Here is a 14050-nt window from a genome sequence, read left to right as displayed (position 1 = left end):
TGAGCTATTTGCCCTTACTCTGTCCTTATTTCCCCATCAGGAATGGTTTCTGTACTCAATAAAATTGTAGTTCTGGCAGGCATCTGGGTCGAGATACAAGGTAGAAGACTGCCAGACTATATGTATTTTACACTCAGCCTGATTTGGATTATTTCATGAGTGATCCGGATTCAGACTTGCTCACCTGGGGTTGGAGATATGGCGCATGGAGTAATTTTACAGTCTGAGCTGGCAAGGCAGTTTTTCTCATGCCTAAAGTCTTAGATTTGAGGCTAGTCTATCTGAGCCTGTGTCCAAGATCAGATAGTGGCCTTTATATTGTCATTATCTCTTTTGTATAGAAACATATTGGGAATAATTGGATCCATCACTTTGAGGGTAGAATTGCACAGGACTTTTTTTAAATAATATTTTTATTTGAGCAGCATGATTACAAACATGTTTGTAGTTGGGTTTCAGTTATAATAAAGTACACTCCCCTTCACCGGTGCAACCTTTTCACCACCAGTGCCCCACATATCCCTCCTCCCCACCCTTGCCTGTATTTAAGACAGGCATACTACTTGTCTCACCGATTAACATTGTCATGATAGTTGTTAGTAAATTTATTTCTCTAACTGCACTCACCACTCTTTTTGGTAAGCTTCATATCATGGCTGGTCCTTCCAGCCCTCATCTCTATTGTCTCTGGTGTTATCACCATACTGTCTTCTAGTTTTCTTAAATCCCATAAATCATTAAGACTATTCATTTCTATAACTCTTCCTCTGACTTATTTCATCAGCATAATAATTTCCATGTCCATCTATGTACAGGAAAATTTCATGACGTCATTTTCCTGACAGCTGTATAGTATTCCATTGTGTAGATTTACCACAGTTTCTTTAGCCACTCATCGTTTTTGGGAATTTGAGTTGTTTCTAGATTCTGGTTATTGTATAGCTTCTTTTAAGGACAACTACCAGTTGGATTGTATTATGGCTTCTATGAGGAGAAAAATTTAGAGCTTGACACGATTGTAACATTTATTGAGCAAGAAACAATCTGGTTACCAATAGAAAAGCATCAAAATGCAAGTAAGAAAAGTTCAGTTTCCAGTGTGTAAGAAACAGTGTCCTTGGGGAAGGAGGTGTCCTTTCAGGCTAGCTCCGCTTTTCCACTCTAAATAGTCCATTCAAATAAATAGAATATCCTGAGTGTAGGAATGGGAAAGACATGGAAAGAAGGATATCAATATTCTTCAGAGCTCTCTGTGGCTTCGTTTTCAAATCCTGGTCTCATAAAAAGAACCTCGGAGAAAGAGACTTGTGTTCAGGAATGTGTCAAGTTCATCATGACTCTTTGAAGGCACAAGGAATAAACACCCAGTAAAAGTGACTGTGTAAAAGAAATGAGCACTGGGGTGACTTGAGAACATGTTTTGGAAGTCTATCCCTAATCCTCCATGGTGAGTCACTCTGAGCCAGCAGTTTTGACTGATATCTGGTTGGCCATTAACCCAATTGAAGTAAATCAAATTAATGATCAGAACTGTTTGGACAAGTTAGATTGTCTAACCCATAAACTCCACAAGTTCTTCATGTTGTGTCTACTTTAGAGTAAAAAGACTGTTGTCCTTCTGATTGTTGGCAGAGAAAATGTTTCTTTCTCATTGCATATACTTCCCTACTTCATTAGTCCAGAGCTAGAGGATTAGACTGACATGAAGATGTTTACAAAGACCTGAGTCAGCATAAAGGGAAGTCAGGACACTTTGATATTTGGGTTACATGACATTGAAGTTGGAACCTAAGAATATGAGCAATGCTATGGCAGTCTCTGTGTGTGGGGAGTTCTTCCTCATGCTCACACAGGAGTTTTGTGAGGAAAACAGAGGCTTGAAGAAGAAAATCATATACTAGCAGCCTGGTACACATAACCAGTTAACTTGCCAAAAAGGATGTCTGGTGACAATTCTCACTAAGTTGCAAAATGAGTCTGAGGTTTCTAGACAGACAAGAAGATTGTCATAGGAAAGCCTGTCCCACAATGTAAAATTTCAAAATACTCCATATTGTAGTTTATGAGAAACAAGAAAACAGTATTACCGAACTACTTTCTACTGCTGTGACTGTAAAAATTAATGACCATGAAAAACAAAAAAATTTCAATTAAACTAAGAAGCAAATAAATTATATTTATGCACAAAGGCCTTCAAAACAGGAAATTTTGGCAACAGAAAATATAGCTCTTTTACTGACTAATTTATTGCATTTGTATGTTCAATTTTTATTCATGTTTAATTTTTATCTCAGCAATAAAATTAGACTAAGATTTTCTTCTATTTGCATATGTAGGTAAGGGTCAATAAGTCATAATTAATTTCTGCCAAGGAAATGTTCATTCAAATAGTAGAAAAGGTATGTCCAGATTTCAACTTACAGACTGGGGACCTCTTAATATTTGAGAGTTCTCTAGTCTTTATATTTAAATAGCTCATCAGAACCAGTGAAATAAAAGTGATTGGGTGCTTGTGAAAGTGTTTCTGTCTTTATTTAAAATCAATGGAGGACTTTAGGCTTGTTGGGAATGTGGGATTGAGGGACTAATGTAGCAGTGTCTTAATTGAGCCCAATTTCTGAATAGACATCAGCGATCAACCAACAGAGAATTGTCTGCCTCCCGATGATGTTTGGGAGGCCTGTTGAAGGAACTGTGGTGATGTGTCAGCATTCACTTCAGACAAAACTGGGAAGATAGACCGAGTTGTGGGAGAGAACCCTACATAGAACCTTCTATAAAGCTACAATCCTTTATAAGCACTGAATTTCCATGCTCTCACCATACATATTGAAACCCTAGGTCCCAAAATCACTGTCTGAAGAGTGGGCACTTAAAGGGGTAGGATCCAGAAGTTATGAGGGCGAATTCCTTGTAATAACACTAGTTACCCTTGGAAAAGTTTGTTTCCTCTGTGTGTTCAGTGAGAATTCAAGGAAAAGTTCCACGTATGTACACATCAGAGGTCTCTCAACTGAGCCTTGTTTTGTTGGCATTGAGATCTCAGACATGAAGCTTCTAAAACAGTTCTATTGTTTATAGAATCTAGTGGTTCTATGGTACATTGCTGATGTAGTTCAAACAAAGGTGTTTTCTCATCTCTTTCCTTATGCAGATTTAAGTAAAAATGTCATCAGTATTAATAAGCAATTCCATTCACCTCAGGAAGCCCATGTCTTACTCTTTGAAGACAAACTTTTAGCAGAGCTCCACTATTTGGGCATTGACACCTATTTTCTATTCCTTTTGAAAATATTAACTTTTAATAATGGGATAGTATTGATCTCAAGTCAATGAAGAAACTAAAAAATAAGGTCCTAGAGAGATCATATAGAAGGGAGTTTGCCTAGCACATGGCTGACCCAATTTTATCTATACTTCATATAGTCTCCCAAGTCCTGCCAGGAGGGGTCTCTGAGCAAAAAGCCCACGGTAAGTAATGAGCACAACTAGGTGTGGTTTCCATCACAAGACAAATTGAAAATATAACAAACTTGGCAAAACCCCAGCAACTCTCTAATAGCAAATGCAAATTTTTACAAAGAGTTATTGGCACATATATATCAATATCATTGAACAAACTACATGAAAGTAGAATCTGTAAAGTAGATAATACAGGTCTGAAGGACCTTGACCTGTATGAAGCTTAATCTGGTTCAATCCCCAGAAACTTTCCTGGTTTCCCAAGATTTCTGGGAATGATTTCTTCAGCATTGTTGAGTGTAGTTTATATTGCTTCTCCCCCTGCAAATCTTCCCCTCACTCCCCCAAAAAAGCGTAAAAACACCAAAGGTTGCAAAGAATATGGAGAAGAAAAACCACTTATTCCTTGTGGGGAGTGATGGGAAATGGAACTACCATGCTTAAAAACAGTTTCACAATGGGAGTCCACCATTTAACCCAGAGACCTATTAGCTCTTTATCTCACAGAAACAAGGCCTAAAATCTCTGTCTGCTCAAAGCCCTGTGAGAAATTTCTCCTGCAGATCCATTCATAAAAGACCCGAACTAGACACAAAGACTCTATCTTTAGGTATGAGAGTATTTTAATAAAGTGTCTTCATACAAAACATGGGTGTACTGCTCAGAATGTTTTTAAATGAGTATTTACAAACAACTTGAATTTCCAAGAAACTATTGAAAGCAAGAAACTATTCTCAAAATGATTCCATGTAGGGGGCCCAAGCAATAGCACAGCGAGTAGGTTCAATCTGCAGCATCCCATATGGTCCCTGTCAGAAGCAATATCTGAGCTCAGAGCCAGGAGTAACCACTGAGCATCAACAGGTGTGGCCCCTAAACAAACAAACAAAAGATTTATTTAGGGCACATGTGTTGCCTGGGTCCATGGTGGCTGAGCACTTGTCACCTGCATCTACCCCTCTTGAAATTCCTTACTTTCATGCTGTGTTATGTAACGTTTCTCTCTACTTTTGCAGAAACCTATGCTGTCTTGAGAATGTTACTCATTATTTTTTTATCCTTTCCCTCCCCTTCTCAGTACCTCCAAATAAAATCTGCTTTTACTAAAAAAAAAATAGATTCCATTCAAATGGTCTTCATAAAACTATTATATCATCAACTTGAAGAACAAATTAGTAACTGTCCATGACTAGTATGAGGAAATACTGGAACTTTCACGGTGGTGACCCATCCTAAATCTGAATTGTGTTCATGGTAATATCCTGGCTTTGACATTTCATTTTGGTGTGATAGTGTCACTGATGGAAACAGATTAAAGCTGATTTATACAAGGTCTCTTATAAATCCTTGCGATCAGTAGCTATATTAAGATAAAAACTTTGATACTTACCTGGTAGGGGAGATACCATGATCACAAAGGTGGTTTTCCCAGGGCAAGGCTCACCCATTGCACTCCGGGTGTGCTGACCCCTGCGATTTCCCCAAATGTGGGAAACTTGACTGCATAATTCATGGTAGTGGGGGACTGCGTTCGCGCTCTCCCCTTAAAAGGAAAAGAAAAAAGATAAAAACTTTGTTTTAAAATCATCCAAGAAAAATGATTATGTTTCTGCACAGTCTGATTTTAAATATTATCAATTATTATTCTTTATATAAAATACATATTTTATTTATTTATAAACATTTACAAATATTATTTTTATATATACTAAAGACAAATTTCATCCATTACTCAGAAAAAAGAGGACATGCAATTCTTTTTTGTTTGTTTTGTTTTTGGGGGGGGTCACATCCTGCAGCGCTCAGGGGTTACTCTTGGCTCTCCACTAAGAAATCCCTCCTGGTGGGATAGGGGACAATATGGAAGGCTGGGTATCAAACCTGAGTCAAATATATGCAAGGCAAGCACCTTACCCACTGTTATATCAATCTAGTTTTGGTAACTAAGACTCTTGAGCTGTATCAATAAAAAATATGGTCCTAGTTAATGCCACACTAGCAAATAAAACCCTAACAGATTCAGCTAAGTGTTAGATTTCCTCATTGGAGAATAGATTTTGCCATATTTCTGGGCAACACTAACACTTTAAAAAACCCATACAATTGATATATTTTTCTTTTGAGAATCCAGTCGCCCCTAGTTATCAAAAAAACCTGTTTTCTTCTGTTTCTGCTTTCCAAGTCAATGTGAATATTTTCTACATGTAGAAATGAAAACATAAAAACAATGTAAGAGTTACTAGGGTCACTGCCTAGTGTCAGCAAGTCTGTAATGACACATTTCATTGAAAGAAACCTGGGAGTGCTTTTGTGATACAAATTAGGACCTTTGACTTTTAACTTTACTTTTGAAAATTAAATAAAAACATATTTTAACAAAAATATTTGATAAAGAGTGTCTTTGTGTATATCATATCATCCTGGACATTTAAAAATTGTATCGTTCCCTTAAAATTTTTTTGTGTTTCAAAAATTCCTTGATGCTGTGGTTTAAAACTCTCATGTTAATGCATGGCAAGCAATTCTGTTGGTTCCTATTTTCATTATAGGTTCTGGGTTAGGTGGTCAGTGGATGCATGTATACTGTGGATGCATATATATGACCTGCCTCCTCTCTTTGCTAGGTCTTCTATGTTGGAACCTGATTTCTGAAGAAATCTTTTTTTTTCCTTCCAGGCTTTCCTTAGTAAATTTGTGATCTATGAGTTATAATTGGTCAGGTTTATTTCAAGAGGAAATTACTAAACCCATATCAATAAAAGCTTCTATTCACATGATAAACTATGATATCAATGACCAATAAACTGAGTAGGAGATTGTAGCTTAGATCAGTAAAATTCACAAACTTTGTCAAAACTTATTCAATAAAGTGGAGATAAGTCAAGCTCTCTATATTGCCAGGAGATCATTCTATAGAGGTTGTAGTTTCTGTTTTACATTATGCTCATATGTATATCATGCTAACTGCAATACTACATCTGAGTTTATTTGGGGAAAAAGCCTTTTGCCACTGGTGCTTCCTATTTTATAGACGAATGTTCTAAACTTTCCATAAAAGTTCAATTTAAAAAGTTCAACTTTTAGGGGGGTAGTTTAGAAGTAGTGCTCTGAGTCTCAGAAATTATGTTCTGGGACACTTACCCCTATGATGCATAGTTATATTATGACTGTGGTCTTGAAGCAAACATAACTAGAACCAGTGTTGCTAGGGGAGGTGGTGGTTATGGGATGAGTTTTCTTGAAAAGATCCACACCTGAAGTGATAGTAGTGGGTTGCCTTATTTGTGACTGTCCCTGGTTGGTTCCATATCACCACATACAGTCACACCTTTTTTTCTAAAATCTCCAGCAATTATCTCTGAGCACATAGCCAGAAAAAAGACCTGCATAACACTGGGTATAGCTCAAAAGATAATCAAGGCAAAATTCATTTAATGACATCCTGAAACCCACCATCACCCCAAACACACACAAATAGGAGCACAAAATACACATAATTATACATTCATGCATCACTCACCCAACAGTATAGAGCATTGGAAAAGTATTGGTAACATATATTTTGAATATATATGTTGAATAGGAGTGGTGAGTGAGGACAGCCTTGTCTTGTGCCAGAATTTAGAGGGAAGGTTTTTAGTTTTTCTCCATTGAGGATAATATTTGCCACTGGCTTGTGGTAGATGGCCTTAACTATATTGAGAAAGGTTCCTTCCATTCCCATCTTGCTGAGAGTTTTGATCAAGAATGGGTGTTGGACCTTATCAAATGCTTTCTCTGCATCTATTGATATGATCATGTGGTTTTTATTTGTTATTGATGTTGTGTATTATGTTGATAGATTTACAGATGTTAAACCATCCTTGCATTCCTGGGATGAAACCTACTTGATCATAGTGGATGATCTTCTTAATGAGGCATTGAATCCTATTTGCCAGGATTTTGTTGAGGATCTTTGCATCTGCATTCATCAGCGATATTGGTCTGTGATTTTCTTTTTTTGTAGCATCTCTATCTGGTTTAGGTATCAAGGTGATGTTGGCTTTATAAAAGCTATTTGGAAGTGTTTCCATTTGTTCAATTTCATGAGTCTTGCCAGGATTGGTAGTAGTTCCTCTTGGAAAGTTTGAAAGAATTCATTAGTGAATCCATCTGGGCCTGGGCTTTTGTTTTTGGGCAGATATATGATCACTATTTTAATTTCCTCAATAGTGATGGGGGTGTTTAGATATGCTACATCCTCTTCATTCAACCGTGGAAGACTATAAGAGTCCAAGAATTTATTCATTTCTTCCAGGTTCTCATTTTCAGTGGCATATAGTATCTCAAAGTAGTTTCTGATTACCCTTTGAATCTCTATCATATCAGTAGTTATCTCTCCTTTTTCATTCTAATACGAGTTATCAAGTTTCTCTCTCTCTTTCTTTGTTAGGTTTGCCAGTGGTCTATCAATCTTGTTTATTTTTTCGAAGAACCAACTTCTGCTTTTGTTGATCTTTCGGATTGTTTTTTTGGGTTTCCACTTTGCTGATTTCTGCTCTCAACTTTGTTATTTCCTTCTGTTTCCCTATTTTTGGGTCCTTTTGTTGAGCACTTTCTAATTCTATGAGCTGCTTTATTAAGCTATTCATGTAGGCCCCTTCTTCCTTCCTGATGTGTGCTTGCAAAGCTATAAATTTTCCTCTCAGTACTGCTTTTTCTGTGTCCCATAAGTTCTGATAGTTTGTGTCTTTATTTTCATTTGTTTCTAGGAAAGTTTTGATTTCCTTTTTGATTTCATTGCAGACCCACTGGTTATTCAGTATGAGGCTGTTTAACTTACAGGTCTTAAAGTTTTTCTTCTGTGTCCCTTTGGAATTCACATATAATTTCAGAGCCTTGTGGTCAGCAAAAGTAGTCTGCAAAATTTCTATCTTCTTGATATTAAGGAGGTATGTTTTATGTGCCAGCATGTAGTCTATTCTGGAGAATGTCCCATGTAAATTGGAGAAAAATGTGTATCCAGGTTTTGGGGGATGGAGTGTCCTATATATTTACTAGACCTCTTTCTTCCATTTCTCTTTTCAGGTCTAGTATATTCTTTTTGGGTTTCAGACTGGTTGAACTATCCAGTGTTGACAAAGCTGTGTTGAGGTCTCCCACAATTATTGTGTTGTTATTGATATTATTTTTTGATTTGCCAACAAATGTATCAAATATTTTGCTGGCCCCTCATTTGGTGCATATATGTTTAGGAGAGTGTACATATCTCTTGATTAATACAAAATGTCCATCTTTGTCCCTTACAACTTTCCTGAGTATAAAGTTTGCATCATCTGATATTAATATGGTGACTCCAGCCTTTTTATGCATGTTGTTTGCTTGGATAGTTTTCCTCCAGCCTTTTATTTTGAGTCTATGTTTGTTCTGACTATTCAGGTGCGTTTCTTGTAGGCAGCAGACAGTTGGATTGAGGTTTTTGATCCATTTAGCCACTCTGTTTCTCTTAACTGGTGCATTTAGTCCATTGACATTAAGAGAAAGAATTGTCCTGGGATTTAATGCCATCGTTATATTGAAATTTTGTGTGTCTTTTGGTCAGTCTTCTCTTAAATTCAGTTTTTCTCTTAAGACTGGTTTTGAGACTGTCAAGTTTGTGAGCTGTTGTTTGTCTGTGAAACCATGTATTTTTCCATCAAACCTGAAATTGAGTTTTGCTGGATACAGTATTCTAGGTGAAGCATTTATTTCATTGAGTTTTTTCACTATGTCCCACCACTGCTTTCTGGCCTTGAATGTTTCTGGTGACAGATCTGCTGTAAATCTCAAGGATGTTCCCTTGAATATATTTTCTCTTTTTGATCTTGCTGCTTTCAGAATTTTGTCTCTATCTGTGGGATTCATCATTGTGACTAGGATGTGTCTTGGGGTAGTTTTTGGGGGTCTCTTTTGGTTGGTACTCTTTGGGCATGCAGGATTTGATTGCATATATTCTTTAGCTCTGGAAGTTTCTCTTTAATGATGTTCTTGACCATTGATTCTTCCTGAAAGTTTTCTTCCTGGGTGTCTGGGACTCCAGTGATTCTTAAGTTGTTTCTCTTGAGCTTATCATAGACTTGTATTTACATCTGTTCCCATTCTTTGACTAATTTTTCCATTGTCTGTTTATTTGCTTTACGTTTTTTTCCAATCTCTCCCGCTGTATGGAGTTGTTATTTATCTCATCTTCCACAGACCAATTCTATTCTTAGCTTCTGTTAGCCTGTTGGAGAGCTCATCCATTTTATCATTTAATTCGTTTACTGTGGTTTTCAGGCCTGTTATTTGACCTGTTATTTGAGTTTGGAGTTTTGTGATTTCTGTCTTCATATTTTCTTGATTCTTATTAGTGTTCTGTTCAACTCTCTCCATGGTTTCTTTGAGTTCTTTCAGCATCTTCCATATTTCTTGTCTAAACTCCTTATCTGAGAGATTGATTAGTTGGTTGGCCATTTTCTGGTCATCAGAGTTGTCATCTTCATTCTCTATGTCTAATGCTAGCCTGCGTTGTTTCCCCATTGTCACACTTGTATTGTGGGTTTTTCAACGTGTTGTGGTGGTATTCATTGGCTAAATGATGTGCATGGCCACGCTCCTCTGACTCCGCCCTTTCTGGGTGAGTCGACTTGCCTCCAAGGAAGGGGAGCCCTCTGTGGATGAAGCCTCACACAGGATCAAAAGCAGCAGAGAAGACAGTCTGGGGAGAAATGCTGGGCTTCAGTGATCCAGCTCAGTTCTTAGTGTGATTGTTGCAGTGGCATTCTTTCCTTAGAAAGAGAGCACGGCCCCATAGCGAAGCTGAGCTCATGCTGTTCTGGAGCCTCTGGGAGAGTGAATTTTCTGGGTCCTTTTTGGGCCACTCCCAAGAGGTTTAGGAGATAGGACAGGAGAGAAACACACACAGGTAGCACTCACAGTTCTCACAGTCAGGCCCCACTGGGCCGGCCGTTGGTAACATATCTTGAAATTTAGTGAGCTCTGAATGGTGGTAAGAAAAATTCTACAAATTCTGAAATTATATTATTCTAGAATTATTACTCCAGAGAATAGTAATTATTTTCTTCTTTTCTAATAATAATTATAATTAGTATAATAATATAATATCTATGTAATTTAATAATTATGATTATCTTATAACAAGGGAATTATTATTCTAAGGGGATTATTATTTCCTTCTTTTTTAATAATAAATCTAAAACAGCTAATCTAGAGTGACAGTTCTAAAAACTCTGAAGCTGGTACTGGTTACAGGGGTGACTTATATAAAGTGAGATGAGAAGAAGTGAGACTGGAGAACATAACCTCCCCCTTTCTTTCTTTCCACCTCCATCCTCCTGAGCATGGCTGCAGAGATCTGGGACTGAGCCTTGCTTTTTGCAAGAAAGCAAAGTCAGTCCAGGACCTTTCCCTGGTCTTCTAACTTTCTCTCAGAGAAGAATTTCAGGATGAGGCGAGCATTGAGGCAAAAGCAGGTTTTATTTGGAGTTTCTGAGGAAGGGAGGAGGTGACATAGATGATAGGTAGATAGATAGATAGATAGATAGATAGATAGATAGATATATAGCGATAGAGAGATGCCCTCAAGACAAATCTCAGGGTTCTCTAAAGCTAGAGAAAGCCCAGTACATATACCCGCATATGAAAGTATTAGTATACACATCTCAAGAGGTGATATGAAGGTGACATGTAAGTGCTGGCAACACACATGTACTCATCTCCTTTGATCTAAGTTTATTTTTCCCAACCTGCCCCAAGTGGAGCTTTTTACCCAGGTAAAAAGCCCCTGTCTAGGGCAACTCACTAGGGGAATGAATTGGGGGTGGTTGATGGCCTTTGATCTTCCTGTCCAGCCTTGGTTCCTACCAGAGCTCCTGTCTGAAGCGGGTAGGTGTCCATAATGTCTGACCCACAGTGGTGCTCTGTAAAGTCCTCACCTATGCACAGAGGGGTCCTGGAAGTGGTATTTTTATTAGTTTAAGGCTAGTAAAAGGGGGAACTCCTTCAGATTGCAACTCTTGATATGGGACCTTTTATGACATCCCAAGAATCTATTGCTCTGGAGAGGGATTTCCCTCCTCTACCTGCCTACTGCTTCCTTTTACTTCCCCCTTTCTAGGACCATCTTTGCCACAGAGCTCCTCTGCCTTTCATTAATGACTTACTTGTATCTGCAACAACTACCACCACCACAAAATTTGTGGGTCACCAATGCTTCCATATGGAAGGGCAGAAATGCCCTGGATCTGGGAAGTTAAAAAAAATTCGCTGGATTTTAGGTCACATCCTAGCCTATAGGTATCCCTTCTTGGGAGAGCAAACTTTGATCATGGGTCCTAAAGCAGAACAAATTACCCCTTGTAATGTTATGGCAGTTGGACTTGGACATGACCCCTTGGACACCCCCCTGTCATGCCAGGTTTGGATAGTTGGAAGGAGAACCCAGGGTAATGACTAGAGCAGTGCCAACCAATCTGCAGAGTGCCTGAAATAAAGCATCAGTGAGATGCTACCTGTTCTGTATCTACCCTCCCATTTCTATTTGCTCTTGAACCCTTGCTCCTTCTGGCTGGTGAATTTCTATGTCTCTCTCTCAGAAAACCCCTGGGCTTAGACAGAATTCAGACTCCAGGAGGGAATAAAAAGACATATGATCCCCTCCCCCTTTTTTCTCTCCTTCCCAGGGGGCTATACCTCTGGTGCAATTTCTTGGTGCAGGAAAGCCCTGAGCCCTGCCAGGAATCTCCCATTTATCTCTCCTCCCTCTCCTGTTGCTGTCCCCTTGCCTGCACTCCCTGACCCCTTTCCTTAATGAGTCACTTGCCCTTGATTGTGTCTACTTCTGCCTCCCAGAGAACTCCAGACAGGAAATGACTTTTCTAACAGACTATAAGCTGTTGACAGGAAGCAGTGAGTCCATAAAAGAAATGGGCTGCGACAATAAAAGCGAGAGGGACAGGCCAACCCGGAGGTCTTTGGGAGGCCTGTCTCTGCCAGCAGCCATAAACTGGCAGGGAGCACTTACTTAGGCGCTCTTTAAATGGTTCCACTGCTGTCAAGTAGCAGCTCCCGGAAGTCCATTTCTTGGTTATAGCACCATGAAATGTCATGTAGCTGTAGTGCAGGATTTAAAGGGACAATGAAGCAGGTGGATTCCCAGTCTTAACTGAACTCAGATCAGGTGGGTGCTGGGTACCTTGTTGAGCCACAGAATTCAGATAATGGATCATGATTCTTGCTCCACAATTTGTTCCGTGATCCTGAGATACAGAGGAACTAAGTTAATGACAGTAAGAGGGGAACAGTAGTTCATGTCACAGAATCTGGGAGTAGCTAAGAATTAGAAGAAGAAAAAAAAATCCGTAACGCTTTTTAAATTTCCCTTGTAAATGAAAAATTTAGGAGGATTTTACTCATTAATCTAACCATTATAATTGTGCATGCATCTTCCCACAGGAGTGCTCTGTAAAGCTCCCTATTTTATAATAAGAATGCCTGTTATGAAAAGGGGCTGGGCACGAATGTGAAAATATTGTTAGGATGTTCGTGAGTAGAGCAAGGCAATGGACTATGTGTCTCATACAAAAATTGACTAACATGAATCTTAGAGCCGCGTGTGTGTGTGTGTGTGTGTGTGTGTGTGTGTGTGTGTGTGTGTCTGTCTGTCTGTCTAAGGGGGAGAAGTGCCAGTGTGAATAGAACTCAAAAATTAGTCAAAATTCCCTTTATTCTTTTAAAGTTATGAATTTCTTGGAAATTATGCTTTTCCTGAAAAAAAATCTTAGAATTTATCTAGCAACACTTATTTTTGTTTTTTTTTTTTTTTTTTTTTTTACAGTTTTGGATTATGCCCAGTGCTTCTCAGGGGTTAATCCTGACTCTGAGCTTAAGAATCACTCTTGACAGTCTCAGAGGACCCTATAGGATACCATAGGATACCAGAGATCAAAACTGATTTGGTTGTGTGCAAGGCCTGTGCTCTATCCACTGTAGTATCACTTTGTCCCATATCTATAATATTTTTCAAATTTACCAGCATAGCAGTTAATAACAGTGGCTCCAAAGAATACTTTTCAGACTGGATAATCAATAGTATATACTGGAAATACAGCAATGCCCTATTTTCAACCATGTTCACACGCAGGATGAAAACTCAATGCCCAGCACCAATGGACTAATGTGAGTGCAAATTCTAAGTTGTATATATGGTGCAACATGAAAATCTCTAATGGTACAACTTCACATTGGCTGTTGAGTAGTGATGGTAAATTCAGGCAAGACTCTCCCCAGACATTAATTTTTCCAGCCAAAAAACCTTAGAAGACACTCCAGGACTATATTAATAAGTTTAATTAACACAATACATCATTAACTCCCCAGTTAGTAAGAGAATTCTGCCTATTTCTCCTCTGTTATTACAAAGTTCTGGGTTGGGTGAGGCTTTGACCTAGTTTCCAGGCCTTTGTATTGGTGAGTCCTGCTTCTTCATATCCATAAACTCTTCCCGATGCTCATGTGACAGTTTCCTGGGGATTTCTTACTTATCCTCAGACCACCAGGAGGGTTTTGGCTG

At 38.5% G+C, this 14050-nt stretch overlaps 1 non-coding gene across 1 annotated transcript; it reads left to right on the top strand.

Annotated features, from left to right (window-relative positions):
- The first annotated feature begins 4844 nt into the window (after positions 1 to 4844).
- Positions 4845 to 5008, top strand: LOC126021533 (U1 spliceosomal RNA). The gene has a single exon (XR_007500041.1). It is a non-coding gene; the product is annotated as a U1 spliceosomal RNA (small nuclear RNA).
- Positions 5009 to 14050: the final 9042 nt, after the last annotated feature.

This window comes from Suncus etruscus, chromosome 10, assembly GCF_024139225.1.
Source record: "Suncus etruscus isolate mSunEtr1 chromosome 10, mSunEtr1.pri.cur, whole genome shotgun sequence".
NCBI lineage: Eukaryota > Metazoa > Chordata > Mammalia > Eulipotyphla > Soricidae > Suncus > Suncus etruscus.
This window is presented reverse-complemented; position numbering and strand designations above follow the sequence as displayed.